We start from the raw sequence: 10,436 nt of genomic DNA, 5'->3' as shown, positions 1-10,436 counted from the left end.
AAAGTGTTTTATTAGTCAAAATCTATTTTGATTTGTGTTTTTAAGTGTCTTAAGTCAAGTTAGAACCTAATTTCGTCCAAAACTATCCCTAGAGTCAGTTTAGAGTCTAATTCATTGTTTTAAGCTGTTTTGAGTATTTTAAGCTAGTTTTGAGTCTTTTTAGTTTGTATTGCATCTTTTGAGTCTAGTTTGGTGTTTTAAACTTAATTTTACGTTTTTAAGTCAGTTTCAAGTGTTTGAGCAATCCCTCCTAATCCCTGGCCTAGAACGATCCCTACTTACATTCTTTACTACAATTGACAACAAGAGGGTTTAATTTGTGTGTTAAGTAAAATTCGCACCACACACTCACTCTTGTTTTACGCCCCTCCAAGTTTTAGTTGTTGATAGTTTGTATCGACGAGGATTCGTGGTGAATCTCAGTATAGGTGGCTACCTCTGAGGTTATGATCCTTACCCACACTACTGTACTCTAATTATGCTCTAACGTCGCGTGTGAAACGGGCTCATTCCCGCTCACAGTGCACTCTTGTGTTTAGGCACTTTTAGGTTTAAATTTATTCACATTTTCCGCATCATTATACTTTATGGCTTCGTCACCTTCTAGGTGTCAACTAGCACAGCTCGATTTGGAGTCCTAGTGGACATTCCGGGTCGGGGTATGTCACATGCAGTGTGCCTTTGAGCGACGAAATATTTCGTCATGCAAAGTTTTTAGTTTTTTATTTTTTAATTAATTAAATTAATTTAATATTTTACTTTTTTATTTTTTAAATTAATTAAATTAATTGTTTGCGAGACAAAATATTTTGTTGCGCAGGGTATTTTATTTTTGTTTTATTATTTCTCTTATTTTAATTTAATTATAGTAATTGTTTGTGTGACGAAATATTTGGAAGCGCAAGATTTTTTGAATTTTTACTTTTTTAATTTAATGAATTGTATCTTTATTTTTTTTAATTACTTTAATTTAAATTGACATATTCAAAATAAAATTACATATGAAAAATAGTGATCAAATTATCCATAATATATATTATATTAAGAATGTACACATAAATTGACAAAGTACAATAATAAAATCCTAATACAAGTCTAATGTGGTGGTAGTGGTGGAGGATATTGTCCAATAGCGTCCTAATCCGCAATTTCCGTATTCAATGTGTAAGATTCCCTACAAACAAAACAAACATGGTCAAATAACCAAAAAAATAACATAAAATAATATCAAAAAATCGACATAATCTCCCCTAAAATTGGCATACCCCAAACTCCACCCCACACCAAACCCAATTAATTAACTCCAAAAACACATATTAATGAAACAAAAAAATTAAATTTGGGGAGAAAATAAATTTGGGGAGAAAATACCTTTTGGTAAGATTGAGAGTGAGTGAGAATGAGAGAGGAGTGAGTGTGAGAGAGTTAGAGGAGATAATGAGAGAGAGACACGAGAGAGTAAATGAGAGTGGGAAATAGAGAAGAGAGAGTGAGTAAGAGTGAGAGATACAGAAGAGAGATTAAGTGAGAGGAGTGAGTCGGATTTAGGGAGAGGGAAAGAGAGGAGAGGTAATAAATAGAGAAACACATTGAGAAAATTGTAAATGAGTTATTTTGGTTTTAAAAACTGTATCACTTTGCCGACAAAGGATACGAGTTTGCGCGAAGAAATATTGGTCACACAAAGTCTTAAAAAAAATTTAAAATAAATTTTCCCATGTCTCATTTTTGGCGCCCGCCCAAATGTTTAGGGTTTTGCGCAACGAAGGATTTGTCGTGGCTTAAAAAAATAGAAAAAATATTCCTGCGTACCATTTTGCGCCCGCCCAAAATTAAAGATTTTGTGTGACGAAATAATAAAAAAGAAAATAATTCTATTTTACAATTTAAAATATAAATAAATGAAAACAAAAAGGGTTTAGGCAACCAAATGTTGATTCGTCACACAAAGAAATTTTTTTAGTACAAAATTAAATAAAAAACAAGTAAATAGGATTTAGGCAAAGAAATATTGACATTCGTCCCGCAAAGTTTTTTAAAAATAATAAAAACATATGAAAACAACTATATTTTAAAATTTATAATATAAAATTAAATTAAAAAAAGAAAATAAATTGGTTTAGGCCTCGAAATATTTGGATTTGATCGCGCAAAAGTTTTTAAAAAATATTTATTTTTATTTTTGAAAGACTTTGTGTGACGAAGTTTAAAATTTCGTCTTGCAAAGTAACTTTGAGCGATGATGTTTGTTTCATCGCACAAAAGTTCGTCGTGCATAGACACTTTGCGTGACGATGTGTGTTTCGTATTGCAAGGAGTTTTTTCTTACTAGTGTTAAAGAGAAGGATAAACCAACTAATATCGAACAAGAGCATATTGAATTCCAGGAGTCCACCTGTTCTGATACCATGTAAACTTATAAAATGATAAGAAATAATAAAAATTAATTAAAACTATGATTCTTTTCATAGACACAAAATAAAGAAGATTACAAATTGTAGACAACTTTAATCCAAAAGGTTACATCTTGCCAAAAATTTCGAAATTACAAAAAGTATATTATAAATTAGGGACACTTTGGATGCGGTTTCTAACTACTAATGTTCTTTGATTGAAACCTTGGTGGTTTTTAGTTTTTGGTCGAAGTCCCTGACATTAATGTAATAATGTATTTCTATGTAGGTTATTATATTTTTAAATTAAAAATGAAATTTGTAATTATTTATATTAATGTGATTTTAAATAAAACCCATATTTTATGGGATTAAAAATATTAAAGATGAATTATACTCTCCAATATATTATGTGTGTATATATATATACACACACATGAGTACGTTCATCAAAACTAACCAAAAAATTATTGTACCAAAGCATGGGTGCATTTTCAAAAGCACAAAAAAAAAAAAAAATATTAGCCTTAATAGCATTATTAAATTTCTTCTATTAAACTTGGCATGGATACATTCTTAAATCAACGAAGTAGAATGTACCCATATAAGTTTAAAAAATGGATTAGAGAAAAGATTGAATGAAATTTTATATAAAAATATGGGTACATTTTAAATTAAAAAAGGGTACATTTTTAACAAATTGGTACATTTAAGGATTGATACATATAAGATTAAAAATTTGATTTTTTTTTTATAAAAATTTAATGGGTACAAACTTATTCTAATTTTATTTTTTATTTGGGAAATGTTTGAATTGACAATTAATTAGTAGTTTAATAAGGGTGTGAGTATTAAAACTCTAAATCACTTACTAATATTTTTTTTTTAAAAATTATGTAACTTACATGTAATTAATTAATATATTAATGCTAGAGACTTTTGATCAAAATTTAAAAACTGATAAGGTCTTAGTCAATGAACATTAGAAAATAGGGACCAAAAACTAATTTTTCCTATAAATTATCCTGGGATAAAAATAAACCAAATTACTGCTTAGTTATGGGACGGGTGGGACGGGGATTTACCGCTTCCAGACGGCGTAGTTCCTTTTGGTACAGCTACTTTCATTGTCGGAATAATCTCCATTAGCAGACGCGACCTACTGATCATCTTCTCTACATCATCTGCAATGACAAGTTCAGGAACTTCATCATTAGTAACCAAACATATATATGTTAAACAATGATTTAATGTATGCGTATGAGAGAGAGAGAGAGAGAGAGAGAGAGAGAGGAGAGATTTAATTTACGCATTAGTACCGAAAATACATACAGTGTTTTGGATTTTCAGAAAAATTGGCAAAGACTACTTTGGATGCGAACAATAGCAATATAATTATGGGAATCATGTAAACAACGCTAGCCTTGTGAACCATATTGCCGATCGATATACAAGTTTGGCTCCGTCGTTCCCATACAACTACTTATATACAAAGCGATGTCTAAGACGAGTCTTAGGTTTTTTATTTTGTACAAGTAGTTACTTGACTTACAACCGAGTATAGCATACTAAGTCAAGGGTTGCACATTAATTAATTATCATTTTATGAGTCTTCCATTGTTCCATGCATGCGAAATATCTTATATCTGTGTTTGGAAATTTCTTATATGTGTGTGATCCTAGGTCATCTGAAGGATGGTGCGAAATTCCATCAGCCAACAATTGTTGAAAATATGCTGCCTACTTTCGTATTTCTTAGCTTTAGCACAAACTATACGCTTTCTTATATAAAAGCCTATTAGCTCACAAATATTATATAAAAAGCACCCAAGAAAACTGAAAATATGACTTTTAACCCCTCAAATTTAATTTTTTTCCATATAAAACCCGACATAATTTTTTTACTCAAAAAAAACCTAGTGACTAGGATCCACCTAGGTGAATTCATTAATTACATATTACTTTACACATTTTACATTTTTTAGATGCCTAAAATACCCCTATTGCATATTTGATATGCACAATTAATTCTATGCAGATTGTAAGGAGAGAGTTAATGATTTTGTAAAAAGAAAAATAAGACATTAATTTTAAAAATATCATTGCATATTAATATCAAATATGAGAATTGATTAGACCATATTAATTTACCTACCTACTATTTGAAATGTTCATTTCCAATTATGCAAAATATTGCATAAACTTAGGAATTGGATCATGCTTTTGATTTTATCTTTTACCTACAAACAATCATACACATATTACTTAAAACGCCCCTAATAGGCTAATATATGTAATAATACATGAAAAATAATTTACCTAGCATGTATACAAAAAATGTTATTTGATTCAAAATATATAATCTAGGTTTTCTTAATATATATATATATATATAATCTAGGTGTAGTATATGACACACCCCGACCCCAATTGAGGCATGCTAGCCGTCAAGTAAGGGTGGCGTAGTCATGTGCGTTGTACGGAAGTGAAAGTGATATAAAAATACGGATAAATAATAATAATAATAATAATAACGAACTAACTAATTTACACTAGACTAGCATATCAGTGCGAGTGGAAGTGTTTAGAGTGTAGGTACACATAATCAGAGCGTAGGTATCAGAATGCAGTCCAGAAGTCTACTTACTAATTATACAGATCATAAAAGAAACCCTACACCGATGGATGTCTGTCAGAACCGCTATGGAGTCCTCGTGAACCACCAGCAAGAACTTATAGCTAGAACCTGGAAGGGTGCAAAACAGAAAGTGTGAGTGGGCAAAAACAAAGCTTTTCAAAACAATTTATTTTTCCAAAAGTAATAACCCCTCACCGTAAAACCCGTATAATTTCCCAGAAAATAGCACTACGTACGTATATAAAACTCATGCTTGAGAGTAGCAAAACCCACATGTATGCCATGTCAATTATCTCCACAATGCATAAGTACGCCAGATGAAATGAATCAATAAAAAATGACTTATCAGCCGGAGTCACCTAACGTGACTTGTACGGCTGAGTCTAAAACTCATCAGCCAAGTCCTACACATGAGTCAGAACCACCTAATGTGGTCTGTACGACAGGCTAGGTGTAAATAAATACGCTCAAGTGCTACAATCACGTGAAGGCTGTGTGAAGTATTGCAAGTCACCTATGAGTCAGAACCACCTAATGTGGTCTGTACGACAAGCTGACACTTGCCTTGGATCCAACGTGAGCGTGTGGTGCAGGAGGTGAATGATCACGTGAAGGCTAGGCCCTGGCCTTGGGCGGAGCACTAACACCGGGGTGTAGGACAATGAATTTTATGCACACTATTTATCACTAACTACTATGCAATCTAACCAACAATGTGTACTCACCTGAACTTACCTTGACCTCCGCAATAACATGCAATATTATGCAAAGCTATCCTAAATCATATGCTAAAATATAAATCAAATATGACATGGAATTTTAAAAACGTAAATCCATTTAAAACCATTTATGGGAAAACATAAAGCATATATACGTATATACAAAAAATCAAAAGCCCATTCACTGGTATGTAGCCGGGTCATAACCCCCTAGTCTCACCTGGCTGCGCTCGTCCTCTAAAAATGTTTCACCTATATGTGAAACCACTACTTTAACGTCAATTTTAAGCACATAAGTAAAACTGTGTAATAACTTCTCATACGTTGTTCGATTTGGGTGTTTGAATATACCATCGTGGCCTACTCAACATCACGAGCATTCCCATATTTTTAGAAAAAATTTCCAACGTCCCACGCGCAGGCATGTGCCTAGCACACGGAAAGAATATTTAACGCCGTTAGAGAATATTCCACTAAATAATAGAATATTCCATCATATTTACCTGATGCTGTTAGCATATTCCATTAAAGTTGACAAAATATTATCCTTCCTTCTCCGATGGTTCGCCGGAATCTGACGCTGGCCATCACTGCATCACCGAAAACTGGAAAATCATAAAACTTCAATATCTTCTTTGTTTTTCAACCAAATTCCATAAATTATATATGGATGTGAAGCTCTCAGAAAGGAGAAAAAATCGTTACCTATTTGAAGTCCTAAAATTGACAAAAATGGTGGGAAAATCTCTTGGAAAATTTCGGCTAAACTGGAACTTCCTAAACCCGTGTGTTCCGATGTCCAAACCACTCAAAACTTGTTCCCAGTTGCTAGGAAAGGTGGAAGAACATATTTTTAAGTCTCAAAACCAAGAGAATCCTTCGCGATAACGTCGGAGGAAACTGGATCACATGTCGGAGCTCGGGTTTCTCGAGTGCTACACGTCTTCCCTTCAACTAATGGTACGGCTAGGCTTGTGAAGTCGAGGAGAGTACGAAAATGTTGTCCTTAAGCTCGATCTGTGTATGTGTGGTAGTGTTTGAAAGTTAAACGGTTCGGTCGTATGGATGAAAAAAGGATCGAGAGAAAAGGGCGAGGGTGAAGGTACGTACGTGTGTGTGTGTGGGTCACTGTTAGGTCTAAAAAAAGGATCTTAAGGCCTAGTTGGGCCACAATGTTTAGGGCTCAAACAATTGGGTCCAACTAACCAGAAACCAACCCAAATTCACTTATTCATTTGTAACATTTTTGTTATGAACCCGATTCTACCCTAACTTGCGACAACACGCACGTGACAACGCGTACAATTTAATTAAGTCAGCTAGAAAAATAATTTGAAACTATATACATACATCCACGCCACAACGCTGACGAGGGTAAAATAGTCATTTCCACGTATTCGAGGATAAAATATATTTTAGTTTAGGCTGGGCTATCACAACCTACCCCGTTAGCAAAATTTCATCCCTGAAATTTCTGTACACCATTGTACAACATATCAATATCCATAGAACATACGTGAATATAAATCTCGCATATGATCTTCCGTCTCCCAAGTAGCCTCCTCCATTGAATGGTTCCTCTACAAAACTTTTACCATCCGAACAGTTTTGTTCCTCAGAACTTTATCCTTCCAATCCTAAATCGTCACTGGCTCCTCGTCATATGTTAAATCTGGATTACTTTCTAACGGCTGAGGAGGTAATACGTGTGATGGATCGGAGACATAATGGCGAAGCATAGAAACATGAAAGACATCATGCATTTTCGCCAGTTCTGGAGGTAACTTAAGTTTGTAAGTAACTTCACCGACTCGTTTGGTGATTTGGTAAGGTCCGATGTAGCGAGGACTTAGTTTACCCTTTCTACCAAGCCGTACTGTGCCTTTCCATGGAGATAACTTCAAAAATACCTAATTTCCCACATTATACACCTTATCAGTAGCATGCTTGTCAACTAGACTCTTATGTCAATCTTGGGCTGCTTTCATGTTAGATTTAATTACCTGAATATTCTGAGTAGTCTCATTTACAATTTATGGGCCTACTAATGCCCTTTCACCAACTTCTGACCAACAAAGAGGAGTATGACAAGATTTACCGTATAATGCCTCGAAATGTGACATCTCGATGCTAGAATGGTAGCTATTATTATAAGCAAACTCCATCAAATCCAAACACTTATGCCACGCGTCACCAAACTGTAGTACTGACAATCTCAGCATATCCTCTAATGTCTGGATAGTCCTCTCAGATTGTCCATTAGTATGGGGGTGATACGCCGTACTATAAAGCAAACTCGAACCAAATGCCTCCTGAAATGCCACCCAGAACTTAGAAGTGAACCTAGGATCCCGATCAGAAATAATTCTAATCAGAACCTTGTGGTATTTAACAATCCTCGAAATAAACAACTCAGCTAGTCGGCTTAAAGAATAGTTCTCCCGAACCAGTATGAAATGTGCTGACTTAATAAGCCGATCCACGATCACCCAAATGCCATCATAAGCATTTCGTATATGAGGAAGCTTGTACATGAAATCCATAGTAATATTTTCTCATTTCCATTGGGGAACAAGAAGTGGCTGCATCAATCTAAAAGGTTTATTCTTTTCAACTTTAACTTGCTGGCAAATTGCACACTTACTCATATATTTAGCAATCTCCATTTTCATAACTAGCCAATAGTAGAAAAGCCAATAATAGAAAGGTTTAATAGTGTGATACATCTTGGTACTCTCAGGATGCATCGTATAAGCCGATATGTGCACCTCATCAAGGATATCTTTCTTTAGTTCTGCAATATTTGGTACGTACATTCGGCTTCCTTGCATAAGCATGCCATCAGATTCCTGAATTCTGAGACCTTTCTTCTTCCCTTGTGACACTGCCTCTATTAACTCCTGAGACTCTTCATCCTCTGGTTGAGCTTCTAACACACGATCTATCAAAATTGGCCTGACCTGGAAACTAGCAAGTAAAGCTTCCTCTCTATCCATCACTCTTAAATCAAATCCTGTAGATCTCAACTTTCTGAGAAGAGGGACACAGCAAGCATATAAGGCATTAAGTCGGCCTTGAGATTTCCTACTAAGCGCGTCTGCCACCACATTTGCCCGACCAGGGTGATACTCAATCATGCAATCATAATCGCTGAGTAATTCTATCCACCTTCACCGACAAAGATTAAGATCTCTCTGTGTGAAAAGATACTGGAGACTTTTATGATTCGTGAAAATCTTACATTTTTCTCCATAAAGATAATGTCTCTAAATCTTCAAGGAAAATACAATGGCTGCTAACCCAAGATCAAGAGTAAGATAATTCATTTCATGAGGTTTCAACTATCGCGAAGCATAAGCAATCACCCTACCATGTTGCATCAACACACAACCTAAACCATTCAAGAAGGCATAACTATAAATCTCAAAGTTACCACTATCATTGGGAAGTGTCAACACCGATGCGTGAGTAACACTATACTTCAGTTGCTAAAAACTCTACTCACAATCATTGTCCCACTCGAATCTTACATTTTTTCTAGTCAACCTCGTCAGGGGCAAAGCTATAGTAGAAAAATCCTTAACAAACCGTCGATAATAACTTGCTAGGCTAAGAAAACTCCGCACCTCGGTGACGGTTTGTGGCTGCTCCTAATTTTCAACTATAGCTATTTTATGTGGGTCCACCTAAATGCCCTGAGCTAATATTACATGCCCTAGAAATGCTACTTGGTCTAACCAAAACTGACATTTGCTAAACTTAGCATATAATTGGTGTTCCCTCAATTTCTTCAAAACCAAAGTGAGATGTCGAGTATGCTCCGTTTTAGACATAGAATACACCAAAATATTATCAATGAAGACGATAACAAACCTGTCGAGATACGGCTTAAATACTCGATTCATCAAATCCATAAAAGTTACGGGTGCATTTGTTAACCTGAATGGCATCACAAGGAATTCATAATGACCATATCGAGTCCTGAAAGCCGATTTAGGAACATCTTCACTTCTGATCTTTAATTGATAGCACCCGGATCTCAAATCAATTTTGGAGAAACACACAGGTGCCTTGAAACTAATCAAATAAATCATCAATATGCGGCAACGGACAACGATTTTTAATCATCACCCGATTCAGTTGCAGATAATCTATACACAACCTCAAAGTCATGTCTTTCTTTTGTACAAATAAAATTGGAGCTCCCCAGGGTGAAGTACTAGGCTGAATAAAACCCTTATCAACCAATTCCTGCAACTGAGTTTTCAATTCCCTCAACTTCACATGAGCCATTCGATATGGAGTTAAGCAAATAGGATATGTACCTAGAAGTAACTTAATGGTGAACTCCACTTCTCTGTCTGGTGGTAATCCAGGTAGGTCGTTAGCAAAAACATCAGGGAAATGTCTAACTACCCGAACATCCTCCACACACACAACACATCCTCATTTAACACCACATGAGCCAAATAACCCTGACAACCTTTCTTCAATAACCATTTGGCCTGCACAGCAGAAATAACGCCGTGTTTCAACCCACTACATATACCCACAAAGGTAACCACAGGTAATCCCGGCCGATGAAAAGTGACTATCTTCTTATAACAATCCAGCTTAGCATGATTGTAGTGTAACCAATCCATGCCAAGAATAACATCAAAATCCACTATATCTAATGGAACCAGA

At 35.1% G+C, this 10,436-nt stretch overlaps 1 long non-coding RNA gene across 1 annotated transcript; it reads right to left on the bottom strand.

The window, feature by feature from the left end:
* Nucleotides 1-1,009: 1,009 nt before the first annotated feature.
* LOC126612430 (uncharacterized) lies at nucleotides 1,010-3,886 on the bottom strand. The gene is made up of 3 exons (XR_007619068.1): nucleotides 3,726-3,886; nucleotides 3,479-3,577; nucleotides 1,010-1,174 (listed from the first exon to the last, which is right to left on the bottom strand). It is a non-coding gene; the product is annotated as an uncharacterized LOC126612430 (long non-coding RNA).
* Between the last annotated feature and the right edge of the window lie 6,550 nt (nucleotides 3,887-10,436).

Source organism: Malus sylvestris, chromosome 17 (assembly GCF_916048215.2).
Source record: "Malus sylvestris chromosome 17, drMalSylv7.2, whole genome shotgun sequence".
In the NCBI taxonomy this organism is placed as follows: Eukaryota; Viridiplantae; Streptophyta; class Magnoliopsida; order Rosales; family Rosaceae; genus Malus; species Malus sylvestris.
This window is presented reverse-complemented; position numbering and strand designations above follow the sequence as displayed.